A 24,510-nucleotide genomic window follows, 5' to 3' on the forward strand; every position below is an offset into this window, starting at 1 on the left:
CACGGATTTTGCCGCTATTGCCGGGAATTTTATCGCTTGTGAGATAAACGTTGCTAATAGCACGTGATCTCAGCAATAAAATCCGGTGATGCGCGGCAATAAAAAAATTGCCGCTAAGCCTACTTAGCGATAAATATCGCTATTTCTTGATAATATGCCCCTAAATTTGCTGAACCATATTTGAGCATACAAGGTATAAACAATAGACATAATTAAATATTATGATACCTTTAGTCGTTTTCCTATGTTATCTACAAATGTCTAGCAACCAACCGACCATTGTCACCTCTCTTAATATGTGCTACAGCATCCTTGACATCCGAAGTGCTCAGTGCTCTAGACACTGAGTGCCAGCAATAACATTTGACTGCTGCAATACCTGGGTAAATTCAAACACATGATGCACAGACTGGCTTTCATCCACAGAATCTACAGATCGTTTACCCATTCCATAGCAATTGTTGCTCAAATTCCAGATTGGGCTGTACATAAAACAAATTCTCAAGCATTTATGCATGATCCCTTTCTGTAAGAATGCCATTAAATAAGGGAATGGTCTTATTTATATATTCACTGGGTAGTTAGGTCAGCCTTTTCAAAGGAAATTTGTGTTTTTGTGTTACTAATAACTTTGGCACAGTTTGATGAATCTTCACAAAACTTTCCAGAAAAGTGCTATTTTTTGCTCAGTTTGCACATGGAAAGTGTTGGAATGATCCGTCAAGTCGGGGTGAGAAAAAGGGTGGTCCCAAAAACCAAAATACCCCCTGCATTTTCCACACACTTCTTTAAGAAGCAGTACCACAAACACTGCCAAACGGAATTCCACCAAATTTGGCAGGAAGCTAGATCTTGGTCCGCAGATTGTGCTTTTTGTAATCTGAGGAAAATAGTTTTTGCATAATTAAGGTTTAAAAATATTTGTATATCTAGATGGTCAGGTCCATGAGAGACTTGCTAGAGCTTTCTGATTAGCCCAGGGAGCATTTTTTCCCTTGGGCATCTCGCTCTTGTGGGACTCAGATTCCCGCGGGAGCAAGCACTCTGATTGACTGCCAACAACATGAGAAACATTGTTTGTGGCAGCCATTCTAGGACTTGGGGACTTAGTCTCCGTCCTGAAGTTGAAATAAATTATGGTGTTAGGGGGCAGGATAGGGCTACCCTGCCCCCTAGACTCTATTGGGGGACTCGAAGGGACCCCTGGTGACAAAAGAAAAAAATTGCTTAATTTGCCACAATCCCGTGGGAGTGGCAAGAGTATCGTGTCAAAAAAGGAAAGTGGTGGCTGACATTTTGTAACATATATATTTATATATTTATATGGGGGGGCGTCAGTAAGGCCCCAACCCCAGCCCATTTAGGGCCCTGGGGATACCATTCCCTGAGTTTATTTAAGGGGAGGTAGAGAGAGGTCCACCTCCCTGAGACATTTTTGGCCTTGGGGACCCCATCCCTTGGGGCTAACTATGCTCCTTAAGGGAGGGTGCCTGTCCTCCCTCCCTGATCCGTTTTTGCGGTGTTAGAAACGAGATTTCTGGTTGGCTAAGGCTTGTTCCAAAGCCAGGCAGAAACCACTTATCTAGTCAGGGAAAGGGAGTTACACGCTGTAGATAACCCCTGCTAAACCCCTTGGTAGCTTGGCACAAACAGGCAGGCTTATCCCAGAGGCAATGTGTAAAGCGTTTGCGCAACACACTCACACAGCAGCAACACACTAGGCACACACAAAAGAAACTCCACACAAGGTTATATCAAAAATAGTCTTTGTATCATCATAAACACATTAGAAACATAACACACATTTACACTGTGCCAACTGGCACTAGGCAATATTCACAGGGGCTTAGCTTTAGAGAGTAATTTCATTTCTAGAATATTGCACTGTGTGATTTTACAGTTTTGATTAGTGTATTATTGCACTGCTTGCTAATTTATTCTTCTTAATGTATTGTTTTTAGATCTGCTATGAAGTATTTTATTGATATTGTAGAATGATTCACTTCTTTTATGGTCTACAACCAAAAGAACGTATACAAATGAAGTGAAAATGAAATGACTCCATGAGCATATCCGTAGTATGAGGTGGCGTACGGTTGTCCCCTCCATCTCCTCCGGAGGCTAGATATGCAATTCCCTGAAAAATGTGTTTCTTGCAAAAAGGCAATAGAGACACGATAGCGTTTCAGATAGGCATGCGGTCTATGGCAATCCTCCAGTTGGGCCAGTCCCCTGACATTCCATGTCATCAATTTAAACGCAACATCCATCATCATATTATAGAACCAGATCAAACAACCGCTCAGACCTCTAGAACGGGTCGATGTGCATCAATCCTACAGGAAACCACAGAGATATTAACTGCTCCCATATGTTGACAATCTGGTATTTAAGTCCCTGAGCTGGTGTAACCATTAAAACAAAACTTCCCCTCAAACCCTCACCCTTTGGGCAGTAGCATTAACTTGTCCTGTCCAAAACTATGCTGGTCGTAAACTTGCATCGCCCGCCCCATACCCTCAAGTTAAGAGAATAATCAATACAAGTCTCTCAGTGCCAAAAACTTCAACCTGTGCTAGATGCCGGAGCCCAGTGGTTGCTGTGATATGAAGTACTCAAGCAGCTCCCCTTGTGCTCGGACCCCTTTTCTTCCCTATTGCTTCTTCCGGCTGTTAAAAACATTTTGTATACAGTCAGTCTGCACCAACTTACTCAATGTTATCCTTGATCTGTAATATATGAGTATTGAAACAATAAAGAAGATAATCTTTATATGATGTCCACTTCCCCACTTAAACAATTGCGTATCAACCATTTCAGAGAAGTCCAGGGCAGCGGGAACCTCTCCCCAGTCACACCACAACCGTTGTTTGATGCCCCTCTCTCAGCAGGACTGTACTCATAGTTTCATGAATCTTAGTTAAAAGGGATCCACGATGGTGCTGTCACCAGTCGCGGCTGGATGGGTGTGGGGGAAGGGGCGAGGGAGTGGGGGGCATCACTATAAAAAAAAATCACTACCGGCTGGTTGACTGGACGGCCACCTGGCCGCCGCTACCTCTCCTGTATCCTCTTCCTGGCTTCTTGTAAAAAACAGGAAACATCAGGGCTCCCACACTCCCCGCAACCAATCACAATGCTGCAATGCAGTGTTGGAATCGGTCTGAGCACCTTGACACCTTTTGACAGCCCCATGGCACTCAGCCAGGGGCTGTAGGGGTGGGCATGTTCCCCATGCAGGCAGTAATGCAGCCTGAATGCAGAAATGGGAAAGTGTGCATGAATGGTTTGGGCGGCCCAAGAGGGCCGACCAAACAGTCATTGCACACTTAGGAAGGTTGTACCGCTCCTCCCCTGCTCTTCAGCCCCGCCCCAACCCCTCACGCAAGCTGCTGCATCAGGAGGACAAAATAGAAATATTGTTTCCTTTCTTTTGCTGCTCCGAGGCAGTGAGGCGACGCTCCTCCCCCTTGGCGGAGGAGCCGCCACTGGCTGTCACTGCCTGTGCCTGGTGGCTCTCTGACAGCAGTGAAAAGGATACCAGGAACCCAACAACCCACCTGCATCCATATGGGCACCTTCTGAACAGACCACAATTCTTCCAGTCAGACTGGAGGTGTCACGGTCTGTTGTCCATTTCTTCAATTTTCTCAGCTATGCACAGTGTCTCAGTGTTTATGCCAGTCACGTCCTTTTGCACTGTCTCCTGGCTCAATCCCCGGGCAGTGTGTCAAGCTATTCACAAGCTTCTTCAGAAGTTCAAAAGAAGAGGACTTTCCCTTCTTAGACCACCCTCACTTTCACGGGAAACATCAACTATATCATAAATTGAGGTCTCTCAGGCGTTTCTAGACCTCCAGGAATGATTTTCTTTAGTTTTGTGCGTTTAGGTGTAGTCCGCAAAAATTGAGATAGATTGTTCCTCAAATTGAAAGTGGCCATGGACATGGACATGGACCTGCTGCAGTATGGCATCCCAATCCCTATAGATAAACAGTTGTGCATAATGACTTGTGGCGGCTTCCCAGTCGAGCGAGAAGACCAGCATCTGGTAGGCTCGCTCTATCATATAGAGTTTGGAGAGCCTCCGAGGGAGCAAGGTACTGGTGGTCCATTGTTCTGAAAACAGTTCTGCCGATTGACCCTCTGCTTTTTCTGGAAATCCTTAAATCTGAGATTATTTCTCCTGAATCTTCCCTCTGAATCTATCTTTAAGCACCCACTCTTTAGATGGATCACCCGTCGGCACAGCCTGGGTATGATTAACAATTTTTTTGGACTGGCTGGGATGCCCTGCCTTGTCTTTCAACTTGTTTGGAGTGGAGGAGCCAAGAGACCTCCGGCTCAAGCCTGTACCTCTCCGACAAATGTCCACACAGTAATCAAGGAGGTCAAGTTCCAAAGTCATTATTGCCCCATAGAGGCACCAAGGGTTTCCTCTACAGCATCTGGCAGAGACTCAGAGGCTGTCTCCAGATACCATCTCTTCCGCTGGTTTGTAAAGGGGGACACCACCACCAGGGCAGTAGGTGCCCCTCACCCATAAAGTCCAGGAATCTTGTGGGTGGCACGAGGCACCAGTCAAACTCTTCGGGCCTTTTGCCCCACCACATCTTCTATACTATGAACGCTTTTGGTTGCCAAAGGCTGGAAAGGATTCTGTGCAGGGGGGTGGAGGACCTTAATTGGCTATGGTGGTTGTTCTCACCTGGATGTCCACCCCAGACAGTAAGTCATCAGGCCATTCAGGGCAGCAGGGCAGTCAGGTCACCAGGCGTGGACCTTCAGTGGCGCAATTAATGTGGCCTCTCTGGCTCCAGAATATCCCCAGGCAAGTAAACAAGCAGAGCGGTTGGTATATCTGCCCTCTTTAACAGCAGACGAGCGCTGCAGTCCTGACTAGCATAAATAGGGGCTCACAGGCAGCCCCGGGTGAATGTCTCCCTTCAATGCAGCACCAACCGCAAGCAGTGCCCGTGGAAAAATGGAGCGGCCGGCTCAGCTAATTCTCGCTTGCGCTCCTGACTGTTCTGTGCCCTAGTACCTGGTCAGATCAAAACTACAACAACAAAAAAATAACACTACCCAAAGGCTGCTTGTATTTAGGAAAGAGTTGAAGACACACATCTTTAAAGAACACAACATCACAATACATGAAAACTCATAAACCAGCGATATCTCCTAACACATGTTGACTTATGGATGTCTTTGACCCAGTACTATGCTGCAATGCCTTTTGACTAGGATGGCATTATAGAAATACTACAAACATACATACATAATCAACTAATAGTTCATTTTATTGAGCCTCCCAGGAGTAATAGGGGTCCTATCTTGTGAGTACTCCACTATATGGACTCCACCCAAGAGCCATTGAAGCTTACCCGTTGGAGCAAGTTAGACCACCAATAATCCATGCTTTGGAGTCCATACTAGAGTAGGAGAAGTCCAACTCAAGGATGCACAGTATATTTATTATAAGTTAGGCTCTCTAAGGAGATCACTGAGGGGCAATTGGAAGGCCCATACGATGGAGGTACATTTCAACCACTAGTTTACGTTATTGAGTCCTGTTGGGAGTGTTAGGAGCCAACCTCTGTAGGTAAATTTAGACTACCAGGAGATCACTTTATGCAGTCCACCCAATTTCAATAGGGTTTTCCTACATCTTTCCAAGGTTCTATAATGCTTTTAACTGGTGAAGTAGGTGCTTACCTATTCTTTGTCTTAACCCTCCAGCCACCTACCCCACCAGTTGAGAGCACATTGGAACCACTGTGACATGTAGGGAAAAGCTCTAACATCACACTGGCATAAATCTCTGCATCAAAAAATGCTACCCGTAGATAGGTTATTGGTTCGGTTTGTTTAAAGTTTTTACTCAGTGGGTGAAATATTGAACCCCTCTAAGAGCCTGGAAGATCAGAAGAATTAAAAAACTTGTCAACTGTGGCTTCCGAAAAAAATCCCATGACATGGGATTGTATTTTAAGGCATTCACTGGAAGAGCCTTGGATATTGGGCCCGCTGATAGTCTTCTGGATCATATAAGAATTTTTAGTTCTTTAATTATAAATATATCATATCTAAATAGGCAAATAGAAGTTGTTCATACATGCTGCTGATAGAATATCAAAAGCCTTACATAGAGCAAATGTATGTGGCTTAACTACTGCTACGCAGTTACACTGTTGATCTTCACAGATTTCTCCAGGCCTCCATTCCTATTACTATTTAACAAAATGTTTTGGTATTCTTTGCTTTTACAACTGCATGAATAGTTACCCTAATGGTACAAAAAAACTGCCCTTTAGCTTCACATTTCACATTATATATGTATTTTAAAATGTTTCTATATGCCCCATTGCAACAATAGAAGCCACTATTGTAGATAATGATCTTTGCTTATTGGTTATTTTGATTTCTATGAAAGACCTCCGAATTTGGCGGGACTGGTGTATTGTTGGTTTACACCTGTTCTGTTCCTCCGACAAACTCTGCTGCGGTTCCTCTTAACTCTTAATAAGACCCTTACAGACACATGCATCAAAAGAAAAACCGGTCGCAAACGGGCAGATTCTCAGAATCTACCCCTTTGCGACCAGTATTTTTGCATTTGGGATGCATCATCCCAAATGCAAAAATCGCAATTTAAGTAATCTGTGAATTGCGATTACTTAAATTGGGATTGCATTTAAGGAATCGCAAATTGAGATTCCTTAAATGCAATGCATTAAAGTAATAAAATGTGCGATTTCGCTAATAGGGGGCGCAAATTACCATGAAGTTAAACTTCATGGTAATTTGCAGAACCTTTGAAAAACGCACCTTTGTGTATTTTCCAAAGTTTAATGTTATAGTTATAGTTATATAAAATTTAACGCAACATATGTGCACAGGTCAATTCCAGGGGTGCAAAAGGGTGTCCTTTTGACACCTTGCACCCTGAAATTGCATGCGCAATTTGCGAGTACCTATTGGCACTTGCAAATTGCTCTTGCAATTTCTCATTCATTCCTATGGGACTGTAGGCCCACCCATAGGAATGAATGGCAAGCTATTCCTTATTTGCGACTCGCAATTTGCGAGTCGCAAATAAGGAATGTGTAGGAATCGCTATTAATATAGCGATTCCTATATGCATAGGATTTTGCAAGTCCTTATTTGTGAATCCTTAATATTCGCAATTAAGGACTCGCAAAATCCTAGCTTGATGCATGTGCCAGCAAGTCTTTTGAAATCACACAGCGTTGTGTATTATATTTTGATAAAACAGTGGGGAATTTTTACAAGCGCCCATAGCCACAGGATGGTCACTTTTAACAACATTCCTGTGGCAATAGGGGTGTTAGCTTATTTACAAGGTGATGTTAAACACTTGACATGGTTTAACATCGCCTTGTAAATAAGGCACCCTTTCACTGTATACTTAGCGTGAAAGGGGTGGGCAATGGGTGTTGCAGTAGGTGTTCGGCCGCGGACACCCATTTATTTTGATGCTGCCCCATATTTACAAGAGTGGCATAAATATGGGGCAGCGCCAAAATTAACACCAGGGAAAATCTGTTCTTAACATGGCGAAACAATGAGTAAAGCTTTATTTCTCCTCGTTTTTGCTGTTTCAATGTGTGAAGTATTGTGCAGCACATATAGAAACAACAACATGCCATGAATGATTGTTTATGTGCAGGAAGGTGCCCTTTACCGCACATAAATAATAATTAAAATAATGACGAATTGCAACTTCTATGTGTGCTGCACAATGCTGCACACATAGGAGTTACAAATCGCCATTTGTGAATCTTTATGTGCAGGAAGAGACACCCTACTGCACATGAACAATCCTTCCCCCAACACAGGCACCCTTGCACTATGGTTAGCGCTAGGGAGCTTAATTTAGCACCAGCTCTAGGGGAATGCAGGGGTGTGCCTTATCTTCGTAAATACAGCCCATCCCTGCATTTTCAGAAAGGCAGAACGTGGCGTCAGCAAGTTTAGCTTAACACCATGCTCAGTCAATCTGTTATACATATGCCGCAGTGTGCTGTGTGTTTTCTTGCAACAATGCCTCCTATGGCAGGTTATCATGTCAAATGATTTTCAACACTGCATCTTTATCAGGGGCTAAGCTAGAAAATCTGTTAATGTAAATAATATTTATACACTAACTCCATTTGTCTATCTAGCTATATTCACGTGAATGAGTTGATAACCTATGTCCTTCATACAGGGTTAAAGGTTATTTAGTTGTTATTCAATTCTTACCCACCCTTTAAAACTCTGCATCAGTTACTTTTCACAAGCTAAAGCTATGCCAATAATATTGTTTCAAGTTCCTAATTAGATGACTAAAAGCTGAGGTGTTATCTATCTTTCTAGCATGCAATCAAGATTGTGGAATAAAATATCCACAACAAACAGACAAAGGATGTTTTCCCTGTAGGCCTGCTGCTAACCTTCGACAATACACGTCTTGTGCTCATACACTGAGGTACAATTCCAGAGAGAGTAAATAATGAACGCAACAGTCAGGAGCTGATTGGCCCACAGGGAAATCCACCAATGTCCTGGGCAGTCTGCATGTGAAAGGAAAAAACACGGAAGATTATTTTGAGCCTTCATTGATGGCAAGTGGAGAAGTGTGGCTCAATGGTTAGAGCGGCAGACCCTGATGCAGAAGTCTAACCCGGGACCAGGGTTCAATTCCCCGCCTCGGCGGGTCTTGGGCTCAAAAATTCCACGGACCTGATAATTCTCGCCTCGGTGCCTATTCCAATCATGGAGTCCCACTCTGCAACTCTGGGCAATAGCTTGCTTAATCTCCACAACGGCCCCCACAACGCTAAGGATGCCTGGCCTCCACCTTGGGGGTGCCCAGGAGTGGACACCTCACAGGGAAAGCCAGGATGGGTTCCACAGCGGTATTCGTACAAGCGCCTTGAGACCCTTGCGGGTGAGTAGTGCGCTATACAAGTATCAATTTACATTTTACAATACAACAGACACATTCATAAACATATACTACAATTGACTGCAGAGTTTTCATAGTTTGTCAAAATATATAAAGAAAACAGAAAGAGAGCCGAGGCAAAGGCAGAAAAACCGTACCTGTCAACAAGATCAGGAAAATTATGGTTGGTGCAGTAAAAACTGGGAGTGCACACCTCTCCACTCCCTACTTGGACAACCCAACACTAAATTGACAAAGATATGGATTCCGCACACAAAAAGTTATATGTCCATCTAAAGTCAGTTTAACACAAATTAATGGTGATGGTCCGAAGAAATATCCAAGTCGTTGTGTGCTTTTTTTCTCATGAAATGTATTCTTTATTGAGAATGGCGAAAAGACATCAATTTGATGAAATCCACAATTCATAATCCATTAGCCGAGGCGTTTCATACCCATAGGGACTTCTTCAAGGCTATGGAAACATATATACAAAGACATTTAAAATATACACATATGTACAGACGCAAGAACAAGAGTTAACCATTTTATAATGACAGTCTCCTCCATGTGAGGCTAATACATTAATTTTATCAAAAACATCCTCTCATATGATCACAGAATTGTTTGTGTCTTAAGGGGACACTACCTACGCTTTGGTAAATTTAACACCATATTCATATGATCCCGAAATTCAAATACTAAAGGTTCCACAACTATACATTTTCAATGTTTACAACATTTCATCATAATAACATACCTCCAAATTAAGATCAAGGTGATTGTTCCTTTAAGAAGCTTTATGTCAGCAGTTATGCTCTTGAGTTGAAACACAATCCATAAAAATAACAGTGTTGTCACCTAAAGAGGCAAGTATATACGTTTATTGTAGTCTATATTTAGTTCACGTATTCGTATTTATAATTAACGAATACTGCCATAAAAAACAAAATATGATAGCCCTTAAATGCATATTGTGAGAAAAACAAAATAAGCGTAGACATCGCGGTATATGTATGAAAGTACCGTACTTAGCTTGCAGCTTCGAGATTCCATATAGGAATTAATGCGTCTCTGACACGATATAGATATTCGAGCAGAGTCTGCTTTTTGTATAAATAGTCCACATATGCCTGACTTGCCGTGCAGGCTTCTGCGTAGCTGCCTCGAGTTATCCAAAGTGACATCATGCTTTAGAACAGAACATATTAATGTAATGTGCACCCATCCAAGATATCGTCTCGTTTTTTAGATACGAAACCTCACCTAGCTTGTTGCTATGAGATTCTTTACAGGAATCAATGTGCTATGAATATATGTAATTCTTCGAGATATATTCACATACTTATGTAATTGAGTTTCTGTGTGTTGCTCGTGTAGGCTTAATATAAATGCTTGATGTTTACACCGTTAAGTCACAAAATTAGTGGGTCATAAACATATAGATGCACCCGTTTAGTATGGCGATGTGATTGCTTAAGATGGCGCTTGCCTTTTTAACTATGGTCAGGCTTTAACTGAATTATGCATAGCCAGTGCTTTTCATAATATGTAAGAATAGTGGCTTCTACAAAACTGATACTATCATTTATCTGTTCATTTACGTTATCATTTTTGGTCACAAACATATTTGTTTGTATACAGACTGAACATTAGAGCGAAGGAACAATGTACATATATACTTTTTTGTTTTAGGTGACAACACTGTTATTTTATGGATTGTGTTTCAAGAGCGTAACTGCCGACATAAAGCTTCTTAAAGGAACAATCACCTTGATCTAAATTTGGAGGTATGTTATTATGACGACATCTTGTAAACATTGAAAATGTATAGTTGTGGAACCTTTAGTATTTGAGTTTCGGGATAATATTAATATGGTGTTATATTTACCAAAGCGTAGGTAGTGGCCTCTTAAGATACAAAAAATTCTGTGACCACATGAGAGGATGTTTTTGATAAAATGAACTTATTAGCCTCACATGGAAGAGACTAACTGTCATTTTAAAATGGCTAACTGTTGCGCAACTTATCACTCTTGTAAATAGTTCAGTAATTCATGTTCTTGCGTCTGCATCTGTACATATGTATATATTTTAAATGTCTTTGTATATATGTTTTTCTATAGCCTTGAAGAAGTCCCTATGGGGACGAAACACGTCGGCTAATGGATTATGAATTTTGGATTTTATCAATTTGATGTATTCTCGCCATTCTCAATAAAGAATATATTTCATAAGAAAAACAAAACACAACGACTTGGATATTTCTTCGGAACATCACCATTAATTTGTGTTAAACTGACTTTGAATGGACATATAACTTTTTGTGTGCGGAATCCATATCTTTTGTCAAATTATTAAATATGGTGCTAATCACAGAATAGATACAATTTCTTCTTTTAATCTTCAACAAAGGATTAAATATGGTTTATTATGGTTACCTCTTACAAAGTCTGTTGTTCACACTCAATTCGAGTTTCTCCTTTATCTTCATCTCAGGTCTATTATTGTTCTGTTTTTCTTTTTCTCTCCTTTCTTTCTTTAGTTGTTCAAACAAAATTTGGGTGGAGTAAAGAGAACTAAAGGTTTGCTGTTAGTTTGGGTACGTTTTACTCTGTGTAAAGAAAGAAAATAGTTTGAGTTGCTGTAATCTCTGAACGGTTTTAGTTGTGTAAACGGCTGCTGAACACAAGAGTTAACATAAGAATTAACAAAAATAAAAAGTTGTTACCGGACTTCATATTCTACAAATAGGGAACCCTAAGCAACTTCAATAAAAAAAACACTGGCTTATTGCTCGCTTTATCAATTACTGTCACACTGGAGGATTTGAAAACTGAGTCCTTTCACCTTCACGCCTCACAACCCAGTGGTTTCAAAATGACTGTCACCTTTCAATAAAGGACTCTCGTTAACTCGACACTCACCCGAAAAGCAAAAATGCTCTATCTATGCGCTGTGCTGCATTTGCATCAAATCATTGGGGAGTATGCCAGAGTGCTAGGCTTCGCCTCGTCCTGGAGAAGCAAATGAAACTGCAATCACAAATAAAATCACACTAGGTGTAGCTTCAGGAGGGGGGGTGCTGCACCCCCATAAGAAATGTATTTTGTGATGAATAGTTGGGTTCAGGTGCTTTCAGTGGGGTACGGTGAGGTGTCTATGAGATTTCACCTGGGATTTTTCCATGCACCTTCTAACAAAAACACACACACACACAAACACTCTCTCTCATCTCTGTTTTCTAAGGCCTAAAAAATGTTGCTAATTCTTCAATATATCGTCCTTTTCTCACTTAGGGGTCAATTAGGATGGCGGACGGATCGCCACCGCCATGCAGGGGGTGGCGATCCATCCCCCATCCCTGTCCGTCCGCCACCTTTCTTCCCCCACCATATTACGATGGCGGGGGGACCGTGGCGGAGGGGAAGACCGTCCGCCGCTTTTCCGCTGCGGTCGCCTTGCGACCGCGGCGGAAAAACTCTAATATGGTAGCGGTGTCTATCAGACACTGCCAGCCATATTAGGATGTGCTGGGGATATGGCATACGGTTCCTGCTTTGGGGGCCCGTTGCGGGCCCCCAGGTTGAAGGGAGGGTTGGGGGGTGCACATGGAGGGTACCTATGGTACCCTCCTGCAGGTGCATGCACAATGCGGCAGGCACCATGCGGTGCCTGCCGCTTTGTGCATGCAAATGCATAGCGTGCATTTTCAACTTTGGGGCGGGTGCTGCTTAAAGCAGCACCCGCCGCAATGTTAAATATACGGGATGTGACCGCCAGGGTGGCTGTCACATCCTAATTCCTACGGAGGGACCGCCACTGCCCCTGCGGGCGGTCCCTCCACCTCGGGGGTGGCGGACGGACGCAGGTCCGTCCGCCATCGTAATCGACCCCTATGTACTCATACCAATCCGCATTCCTATCCCTTTCCACTGCCCCGTAAGCTCCTATCATGTGGCCTGCTTCTCCTATAATGTATTTTAACATCATATACGAGTGTGATTGTCAAGAAATATGAAGCTCATACTTCCTAAATCTTACTGACGGAGGATGCACCCCTGAAAATCTCTGGCTAAGGTAGCACAACATCAGCTGAAGCTCTTCTGAGGCATTACCCTTCAGACTCTTCACTCGGGATTCCCATTCTCTATAGCCCAGAAACTGACCATTTCAGATCATCAACCCCAACGTTAGAGCAGATATGCAGATGTGGGCCAAATAATTCCAAAAGTCACAGAAACTAAAGCAGTCCTCCTGAAGTGCCCAAAGGTGTGTCAGGCAATCAGTGCAGTGCCTTCTTTTTATGATTTCTTTAAAAGGAATTTAAATGTCTGTTGTTTAAAACACCTCACATCCTAAAAGACCTGTGTGATGCTATAACAAAGTGGTATACACCCACAGGATTATGTTTTTTGTGGACAGTAAACTGTGCCACACATACCCGGTGCATGTAATCAATCAATCAATCAATCAATCAAGGACATTTATAGAGCGCACTACTTACCCGGAGGGTCTCAAGGCGCTTGGGGGGGGGGGGGGGTGCTGCTACTGCTCGAACAGCCAGGTCTTGAGCTTCTTCCTGAAGGAGAGGTGGTCTTGGGTCAGGCGCAGGTCGGACGGGAGGGAGTTCCAGGTCTTGGCGGCCAGGTAGGAGAAGGACCTTCCTCCTGTTGTCGTTCTTCGGATGCGGGGGACGGCGGCGAGGGCGTGACTGGCTGATCGTAGATGGCGTTTGGGAGCGTAGAAGTTGATGCGGTTGTTGAGGTAGCTCGGGCCTTGATCGTGTAGGGCTTTGTGTGCGTGGGTGAGGAGGCGGAAGGTGATTCTTTTGTTGACGGGGAGCCAATGCAGGTCTCTCAGATGTCCGGAGATGTGGCTGTGTCGTGGGATGTCGAGGATGAGTCTGGCTGAGGTGTTCTGGATCCGCTGGAGTCTCTTCTGGAGCTTGGCGGTGGTTCCGGCGTAGAGGGCGTTGCCGTAGTCCAGTCGGCTGGTGACGAGGGCCTGGGTGACCGTCTTCCTGGTCTCGGTGGGGATCCACCGAAAGATCTTCCGTAGCATGCGCAGGATGTTGAAGCATGACGAGGAGACGGCGTTGACTTGTCTGGTCATGGAGAGGGAGGAGTCCAGGATGAAGCCCAGGTTGCGTGCGTGGTCTGTCGGTTTGGGTGTGGTGCCCAGGGCGGGGGGCCACCAGGAGTCGTCCCAGGCGGAGGGTGAGGCGCCCAGGATGAGGACTTCCGTCTTGTCTGAGTTCAGTTTCAGGCGGCTGGTCGTCATCCACTCGGCTACGTCTTTCATCCCTTCGTGAAGGTTGGCTCTGGCGGCGGCGGGGTCGTTGGTCAGGGAAAGGATCAGCTGGGTGTCGTCAGCGTAGGAGATGATGTTGAGGTTGTGTTGGCGTGCGATGGCCGCGAGGGGGCTCATGTAGACGTTGAAGAGGGTGGGGCTCAGCGAGGATCCTTGAGGGACGCCGCAGATGACTTCGGTGGCCTTTGACTTGTACGGTGGTAGCCGGACTCTCTGTGTTCTTCCGTCGAGGAAGGAGATGATCCATTCCAGTGCCTTCTCCTGGATTCCGACGTTGCTGAGGCGCTGCACTAGGGTGCGGTGGCAGACAGTGTCGAATGCCGCGGAGAGGTCTAGAAGGATGAGGGCCGCTGTTTCTCCGTTGTCCATTAGGGCTCGGATGTCATCGGTGGCAGCGATGAGGGCGGTCTCGGTGCTGTGGTTGGCTCGGAAGCCAGACTGTGAAGGGTCGAGGGATCCATTCGTCTCGAGGAAGGCGGCCAGCTGCTTGTTGACGGTCTTCTCGATGACTTTGGCTGGAAACGGGAGGAGCGAGATGGGGCGGTAATTCTTGAGTTCGGTGGGGTCCGCTGTTGGTTTCTTTAGTAGGGCGCTGAGTTCGGCGTGCTTCCAGCTCTCCGGGAAGGTGGCGGTGTCGAAGGAGGTGTTGATGATGTCCCGCAGGTGGGGTGCGATGACAGCGTCGGCCTTGTTGAAGACGTGGTGAGGGCAGGGGTCGGTCGGAGATCCGGAGTGGATGGAGTTCATCATGCGGACGGTGTCTTCGGTGCTGATCGGAGTCCAGGCGCGGAGGGTGGTGGGGGGCGGTGGTTCGGTCGTGGCGTGCGTCGGTTGAGGGCTGAAGCTGTTGTGTATGTCCGCGATCTTGTTGTGGAAGTAGGAGGCGAGGGAGTTGCAGAGGTCTTGCGATGGGGTGATGTCGTTGTTTTCGGCGTTGGGGTTGGAGAGCTCTTTCACGATGTTGAAGAGTTCCTTGCAGTTGTGTGCGTTGTTGTCCAGCCGGTCTTTGAATGCAGTTTTCTTGGTGGCGCGGATCAGTCGGTGGTGCTTTCGGGTGGCAAGCTTGAGGGTGGTCATGTTGTCCGGTGTTGGCTCCCTTCTCCAGGCTTTCTCGAGGGCTCGGCAGTTCTTCTTGGAGCTCTTGAGTTTGTCGGTGAACCATGGGGCCTTCTTGCTGCCGGGTCTGCTGGGCGGGGTCCTCAGTGGGGCTAGTTCGTCCGCGCAGTTGCTGATCCACTTTGTGAGGTTGTCGGCGGCCTGGCTGGGGTTCGCTGAGCTGGCGGGAGGGTGCTGGCTCAGGGAAGCGGCGAGCTGGTCGGCTGTGATCTTGTTCCAGCTTCTTCGAGCAACCTGTTGCTGGTGGTGGTGGATAGTCGTTTTTCTGAAGGTGAAGTGGACGCAGCTGTGGTCCGTCCAGTGTAATCCAATGGCGTGGCTGAAGTCGATGTCTTTGGTGGATGAGAAGACGGCGTCGAGTGTGTGTCCGGCGAGGTGGGTGGGGGTGGTCACCAGCTGCTTGAGTCCGAGGTTGGCGAGGTTGTCGAGCAGGGTGATGGTGTTGCGGTCGTTGTTGTTCTCCAGGTGGAAGTTGATATCCCCCAGGAGGATGTAGTCAGCGGAGGTGAGGGCATGCGGGCTGACGAAGTCGGCGATGTCCTCGCTGAATTGTGTGCGTGGTCCCGGGGGTCGGTAGATCAGGGTGCCTCTGAGGGTGGTCTTCGGGTCGGTGCGGATCTGGAAGTGTAGGTGTTCGGCGGTAGTCAGGGTGTCGTCGGTGTTGGTCGTGATGTGGATGGTGTCCCTGTGGATGATGGCGATGCCTCCTCCCATCTGGTTGGCGGTGCGGTCTCTCCAAAAGCCTACTTGGGTAACCTTTAACTCGTACATATTGCCTGTTGTTTAATCCCCCCGCAAAGCCTTGGATATTTTTTTTTACTATTTAATTAAGCATTTCCTTTGTAACACATAACATGTGACATGGCATCTTGTGAAGTGCACTGTCATCCACTGGGTCTGGTCTGCCCCATATAAAGCTGAAAATAAATAAATAAAGAAACAATAGTTGGGGATCTGGCAACATCAAAATGTGTTTCGGTTACAGGCAAAGGTGGAAGGGCCCTCAGCAGGAGGCGTTGGTAAGGCGAGCGAGCCTGGGACAGTTTCTGGATTTGTCGGTCCTGCTGCGATGCAGTTGGCATGTAATGGGATAATTTGACAGGCAGGTTAGGTTTGTACCCTATGCCAGTATTCAGAGTATTGGTAGTTTTCAAAGTAGGGGAACCTATATTCATCCTATTTGAGTAGTGTTATCATATTATAATGTGGTGTTATTATGCATCTGTCGGTGGTTGGGTTTAAGGTGTGTAGGAGTTGTGGGGGTTGCTATATAATATATGATATGGTGGTACCTGTGCAGATTGTGGAACTTTACTTGAATATAGATCATAATATGTCCCAGGTGGACGTGTTATGAAATTGAAGATGAAAGTAAAGATTATTAAATGATTGATGGTAAATGTGGGGGTATGTGGCATGTTGTTGTGGTATGTATGAAGTGTACTATCTATGCTGAGGGCAATCTACTTCATATGTGTGGATTGCGCATGCTGGTGTGTATGTCTGCTTGCGTGTGTTCATTGAGTATGTTGAGTGCAAGCAATATCTTCAAAGTGGAGGACCCCAAAAAGCTGTTAAGCATTCTCCCAACGTCGTCATTTTAGGAGAGGAATTCAGGGAGACAGATTACCTTTCTCAGTGCACGTGTCAAGGTATCAACTCACTTTAAGGCCATGAGCGACAGGCTGTGCTCCCGCAATAGACTGGCTGCTTTTACAAAATATTTGGCAAATCTTGCTAGCTCCATTGCATCCTCACACATGTAGACATAAGTCACTGCATCATTTCAGGTTCTGAGGCCATGCTGCAAAAATATTGATCTTAATAATAGATGCCTTTGGTACTAGAGTGCTGGGTAACAACATAGTAAGTGGTTCACAGATTCTGAAGCATAAGCACAAAGTCTTCACTGCTGCTGTCCTGGAGTTTTAGATCTTCAATGCATTCTAAATTCCCATATTCTCAGTGCCAGGAGTCTTGTAAATAGAATGTTCTTTAGGGCATGCCTCCCCCTTGGAGCCTTCAAGTATGGCTGGCAGATGACATCCTCAGGTGATTGGCAGAGACACAAGGTACCCAGGAAGTGCCTGATTATGTTCAAGTCTAGGTCTTTTGAGAGTTGCTTTCGTTGTTTTTTGAGGATGCTCTTTAGATGGAAATGTGTCAGGGTCTTCTCCTTCAAATTTTCTGTGATAAGGTTTGTGTAGTGGAAGAATTATAGAGATATCTTGCCCAAGGGCCTCTTGCATCATTGAAAATCACCTGCAAAGCACCTTTCATGGAGCCTTCTTTGGCCGTGATAACTTGACCATAATATTTTATTAGGGTCATTTTGCATTCAATGTCCATGCTCACCAACCCGCATGTCAAAATAAATAATGTCTGACTTATAGTTTTAGGACTCTCAAACGTTTCATGTAGGCTGCAGTGTGACATTGTTCTAGAGTATTTGTAAGCCTTCCTGGGTAGGCAAGGTGCCCATAGTTTACGGTTGGTACAGTTTAGTCTGAATTGCTATTCGTATCTCTTCGGCTATTGGACTCTGTAGGTTATGGTGAAGCTTTGCTAGAGCAAATGATATCTTAGCTGCCTTTTCCTCGATTGCTCTTGCCTGTAGAACGGATTTACCACTGTCTGACAGCCAGACACCCAGTTAATTATATTTACAGTTTGTGGATATGTTTAGGGGGACCAAATTCCATTTCAACTGATATTTATTTCCTCGCTTGATTATTGCAGCTTTGCTTTTAAGTAATTTATGGTGTTATAATCGTGTAGTATGCCTTGTGCTCTCTGCATGCAATGCAAGTGTGATCTAATATTACCAAGTTGCCTGCATACTACTTAATTGGAAATTTGAGGGACCCGACTCACGGAGGGAAAAGATTCCCTTTCGACAAAGTCAGCCTTAGGCCTGCAGTATACTAGTTGCACAGTATTGGAGTGATGACACATCCCTATTTTAGACCTTTATTCGGTTTTTTTTGTTAGGGAGTGGTATGAGTTTGAGTTTACTTGATTTGGACCCAGGTATGTGTGTACACGGCTGTTATTGTCGCCAGTAGATTTCCTTGGGATCCCCCATGAGGCAATCTTAGCCGGTAGGATTCTCCAATCAATGCCATCAAAGCTGCACTGTAGTCTACAAAGCATACAGAGAGCAGGCTCAAACTCTTTTTTACTGCATTATCCAACAAATATGAAAGGGTTATCTCGTTATCCATTATTGACGCCTTTGGCTGAAAACCCATTTGATAATATGGGATGATGTTATTGTCTGTGACCCAGGCCTCTGATTCGCGCAGCAGTTTCTTAAAAAACCTTTCCCCTCCAGATCCAATAAGGTGATTAATCTGCAATTCAAAGGAATTGTATTATTGCATTTTTTGTGGATTGGATGCAACTAAGAGGGAGCCACTCCACGAGGCCAGGATGTTGGATGACATGGGGCATTCTTGGAAGAGGATGTGTATAAAGGGTGCCCAAAGATCCATGCCTTCCCTGAAGATGCTTACCGGTGAGCCATTTGGCCCAGGAGCACCGTCCTTGCAGATTCAGTAAAGTATTTTTTTTTTCATCCTTGGTTAAGTCGATTGGTTTCTCTTTATGTCCATCAATCAGAAAGGGATACGAGGGAGAAAAAGGCTATCCAGGGCAGTCCCCCACTCAACAAATCTGAAACAAGAAGCCCTATTCAGCCTGCATGTTGTGAATCTCAGACTCCGTAACTTCAGGGGCCAAACCTCCTATTGGCTCACCAAGCGGCCAGGTCAGGCCAGTGCTGCGTTACAGGTCCGGACATGCCTTCAAACATACAAACAACACTGTGCACAAGGTACAACACATAAAGAAAATATGTGTGGGAGCAAGGAAAGTACCTCACGGACGTGACACCCGAGGGGGTTCCCGGTCTGTGAATGACCGGTCTACCCACTTCTCATCATCGGTTACTTTCCTTGCAGGGAGGATGAAAAGAGTGCAAAAAGATGTGCACCAAACAGGATAGAGAGACAGAAAGGAAGTGTACAAATACACTACCTAGTAGGGTAGAGACAGGTGTTCAGAAAAAGATTTAACAAGTACCTACACCCAACACCAACAAAACATAAAATATATAAAATAGTGAGGTTTGGCTGGCTGAATCACTTTTATTCTGGTGCTGCCAAACTGCACTGTTTAAAATATGGTTAAATTGATACCATTCGATGTTGTAATTGGACCAACATGTTTCATTGCCTTGTCATTGGCAATTTCACCAAAGCCCTTTGGAATACAGAGGCTGCCGACATCAACCCAAAGGGCAGCCTTATGAATCTGAAGGTTCCAAATGGCGTTAAAAACACAGTGTAGTCTTTGGAGTATTAATCCAACTTTATCAGATGTTACGCGGATTTAAGATCTATGGTGGAAAAAACTTTAGCTCCTTGCAAGAGCATGAGCATATCAGAGATTTTAGGAAGCGGATACTTAAGCACCACACCTTGTTTGTTGAGCTCCCTCAAGTCCATGCATAAACGGAGGCTTCCGTCAGATTTTTGGGCGGTAACCACTGGCGCCAACCATTGATTCCCTTCAACCTCCTCAATTATTCCTTCTGACTTAAGCTTTTCTAATTTTAGTCTCATCTCATCCCTCACTGCAAGGGTAACACCACCAACTTTACCTGCTACTGGCACAGCTCCAGACACCAGTCGAATTTTGTGCACATAGTCACGCAGGCATCCCAACTCATTCCTAAACACACTGGGAAATGTCTTCTTCAAGGTTGAGGTATATACATCCATACTGTCTTGTGTGGTAAGTTCACTCACCTGAAAAGTTTCCTTCAATATTATTGGCGGATCATTATTAGGATCTAAAATCACACATAAATCCCTCTGGTGGAACCAGCTTAGGATGCTATCACCTTTATGTGATACATAAACTTTACCAGAAATATACCTACCTTTGTACTCAATTAGACCATGAAAATATCCCATGAGTTTTATGGGTTCTCCACCATAGGCATGGGGTTTGATGTCAGCTCTTAAACTTTTAACCTTATCTTTCAAGTTGTGATGTAACATTGTCTAGAGACAATGGTAATTTTCAACTCCGAATCACACAACACACTAGTACCTTTACCTTCAACAAACACTTCATCAATGGGGCCCTTATTATTATTGTTTGTTACTTGGGAAACAATTTGACCACGGTCAAGGTCAGGACAGGTATCACTATCACTATTGGGATCATGTGAAATTACATTAATTTTCGCCTTATTTTTCTTAGCTTTACAGACCGCAGTAAAATACCCAACTTTTTTGCAATTCAAACAAGTAGCTTTCAATGCTGGACACTTCTTGTCATTTGCAAAATGTCCTGCATTGCCCCATCTGTAACACTTAGGTTGGAAGCTGTGAGAAACCCTCATATCAGGCTTAACATTATATCCATTTTTTATATGTTTTGCTTTAGAGGATGTTTTCACCTCACATCATTTTTATTTTCATGTTTGGTAATGATCTCCACACACTTTTTTTTAATGTTCTATTTGTTTAGCAATGGTTTTCACTTCCTCTAACAAGGGATCATCCTTTTGCCAAATATCATCCCTGACTTTCTGAACATTGCATCCCAGCATAAACTGATCTCTTATTCTCTCTTCTAATAATACTCCAAACTTACAAGAGGACCCTAACTTCCTCAAAGCAGTTATGCCGTTTTCAACACATTCACCATTATTTTGAGTCCTGTGACCGAAATGGTAACGTTCCAAGATCGTACTTACTTTGGGCAGATAATGCCTCTCTAGTTTCAACATGCAAATTTCAAACGCGGGGTGCCGCGCGCTGCTGAGCCTTCTTGTGTGTTCCCTGGAGGTGTGTGGAGAACATCGATATCAGCTGCTTTCTTTAGTGGCCCCTGTGCTGGGTTGTGAATTGTGACTTACCAACTTTGCTGCTGGAGAGACACGGGTGCAGGGGACTGCGAGGACCAGCATTCCTTGTTGCTGCCAGCTGGTGCCTCTTCCCCTAATTAGCCTGCCTGCCGCTCGCAGCCTATATTACATCTTGCGGCCCCCACTTCGCGGGTGCCGCGTGCTGCTGAGCCTTCTTGTGTGTTCCCTGGAGGTGTGTGGAGAACATCGATATCAGCTGCCTTTCTTTAGTGGCCCCTGTGCTGGGTTGTGAATCGTGACTTACCAACTTTGCTGCTGGAGAGACGCGGTGCAGGGGACTGCGAGGACCAGCATTCCTTGTTGCTGCCAGCTGGTGCCTCTTCCCCTAATTACGTGAAAGAAGTGAAGCTAGAGGATCTCTAGTTTCATCCCTTGACAGGCACACATATTATTGTCTTTTTTGGTGAAAAAAGACTTCCATTCAATAAGTTTTTCTTTAAATGTCTTTATGTTTCATTGCATTTTTAGCTTCGATATTTCAAAATTGCTTCATATATCATCAAAATCATTGTGGACAATGTTCACTTCAGGCAATGTCTTTAAAACGTGTCCAATGCATTTCGGGCATTAACATCATGCCCTTCATCAGGGAATCGACACTGCGAAACAATAATATGAATGGCCATTAGTGTGGCTTCTACCTGTATCAATGTGTATGAAAATAACCAAACAAACATATTCATAAACATGATCATATTCACTCCTGTTTCACACTATGCACATGTTGATGAAAATGAACAGATAAAAACGACATAATTAAACGGTGGTACATATGGTGAGCAGGGTCCTACGTATTTGGGGGCAGTTGTGGGCTAACAAAATATAAATGTAAGGGCGGCGTGTCACTTACATGCCTGTCCAGGGAAGTTAGTCAGTTCTGTGAAGAAACAATACAAATGTGGTCAGCGCATATTGGTTGGGTGCTTCGGTGAAGCACTCGGAAGTTAAATCTGTCGGGTGTCGGTGACTGACCTGAAGTGGGGTTGGAAAGTGTTGCGGTCCGTTTGGTCGTCTCCAGGAACGCCGGCACAGGGGATTTTTGCCGTGTTTAGATATTTTGAGGTCTGCCGGTCATGTGATGCGTCACGTGTCAGACATGGTGGAAAGACTATGAAAGTCTATCGTGTGGTCGAGTGTGGTTTGAACGATCATGGGAAAAGGATAAAAGTTGCGGACTTATCTTTGGGGTGGACTGTTTGCAAATTAATAAAGTGTGAAAAAATGACAGCTGGTAGAAAAGTGGACGGACAACATTTTGGAAAAAATGTTGAAAATGTGCACGAGTCTAGGATCGAACTGTGGGTATCTGGGGTTAGAAGGTGTTGTTGTTAACACTATGGCTAATGATGATTATGTAGAAACTAAATGAAAGGTACGGGGTAAGATGCTGGTAAACAATAAGAGTGTCAATATTAATGATGAACAAACACAGTAATCACAAGGTGAGGTCAATAGAGCAAATGTTTACAGGTAACAGGACAGTTCAATTCTTTCATTCAAACCCATCGGTTTTTGGGTCGACAATTTCTGAATCCAGAAGTTCTCTCTTCTTAGGAGGTGTTTGTTGTTATCTGTCCCCTCCATTTTTTGAACAGTTTCAAGAATGATGTATTTTCACACTTTATTAGTTTGCAAACAGTCCACCCCAAAGATAAGTCCGCAACTTTTATCCTTTTCCCATGATCGTTCAAACCACACTCGACCACACAATAGACTTTCATAGTCTTTCCACCATGTCTGACACGTGACGCATCACATGACCGGCAGACCTCAAAATATCTAAACGCGGCCAGAATCCCCTGTGCCGGCGTTCCTGGAGACGACCAAACGGACCGCAACACTTTCCAACCCCACTTCAGGTCAGTCACCGACACCCGACAGATTTAACTTCCGAGTGCTTCACCGAAGCACCCAACCAATATGCGCTGACCACATTTGTATTGTTTCTTCACAGAACTGACTAACTTCCCTGGACAGGCATGTAAGTGACACGCCGCCCTTACATTTATATTTTGTTAGCCCACAACTGCCCCCAAATACGTAGGACCCTGCTCACCATATGTACCACCGTTTAATTATGTCATTTTTATCTGTTCATTTTCATCAACATGTGCATAGTGTGAAACAGGAGTGAATATGATCATGTTTATGAATATGTTTGTTTGTTTATTTTCATACACATTGATACAGGTAGAAGCCACACTAATGGCCATTCATATTATTGTTTCGCAGTGTCGATTCCCTGATGAAGGGCATGATGTTAATGCCCGAAATGCATTGGACACGTTTTAAAGACATTGCCTGAAGTGAACATTGTCCACAATGATTTTGATGATATATGAAGCAATTTTGAAATATCGAAGCTAAAAATGCAATGAAACATAAAGACATTTAAAGAAAAACTTATTGAATGGAAGTCTTTTTTCACCAAAAAAGACAATAATATGTGTGCCTGTCAAGGGATGAAACTAGAGATCCTCTAGCTTCACTTCTTTCACGTATATTGACCGACGCCGTTGGGCACTCGACGTCACCTTGCGGAGCACCATAAAATCACCATAACATCACTGAAACAGGGTGATCACCTTTCAAATCGCTGTGCATCCATCCGATTTTATTTACATCTTCCCCTAATTAGCCAGCCTACCCGCCCTTTTTAACCAGGCCCCTCCTGCGTATCGCGGGACTCGCCCGGGCAAAGTTCGGGCCAAGGGCGAGCCCGTTTAAGCCCGTTAAAGACCGGGTGAGACCGGACCGGGCCCTCCCTCTTTCGCCTCTTTCGCCTACAACAGAGTAAATTGTATGTATGCCTGTGTGACATCATTTAATTATATTTGAACTGCGGATACACATTATGTTAACTAATAATCATGTCTACTCGAGGTAGCAGGAGCAAAACTGCTGCAGAGGGAGCTAAATTAACAGGCACCGTAGATAACTTCATAACACGGGCAAATTCAGTAATTGATCAGGGTATCAGCCTAATGGAACGCAGGGTGTCCCAAGACTTAGCATTTGCAAAAAGGTCATCTATGGGGCACCTTGCGGCGGCTCGCACCCCTGAACCGGTAAAGGGAGCAGCCCTCTTAGAGGTTAATGCGGAGGTGCATAGTATGCCGCCTGAGGGAGATCAATCAACCTCGCTTTCCCTATTAGACTCATCGTTGAATCCAGATTCAGACTTGGAAAA

At 44.5% G+C, this 24,510-nt stretch overlaps 1 long non-coding RNA gene across 3 annotated transcripts in view; it reads right to left on the minus strand.

Annotated features, from left to right (window-relative positions):
* Positions 1 to 24,510, minus strand: part of LOC144799131 (uncharacterized) — a 510,047-nt gene that overhangs the window by 99,592 nt on the left and 385,945 nt on the right. For 2 of the 3 annotated variants that reach the window (XR_013603756.1, XR_013603758.1), the window contains exon 3: positions 11,392 to 11,564. This is a non-coding gene — a long non-coding RNA (uncharacterized LOC144799131). Of the gene's footprint in view, positions 1 to 9,382; positions 9,426 to 9,710; positions 9,812 to 11,391; positions 11,565 to 24,510 lie in introns of those variants that run through there. The other variant, XR_013603759.1, reaches the window with a different exon arrangement.

This window comes from Lissotriton helveticus, chromosome 12 (assembly GCF_964261635.1).
Source record: "Lissotriton helveticus chromosome 12, aLisHel1.1, whole genome shotgun sequence".
Classification (NCBI taxonomy): Eukaryota; Metazoa; Chordata; class Amphibia; order Caudata; family Salamandridae; genus Lissotriton; species Lissotriton helveticus.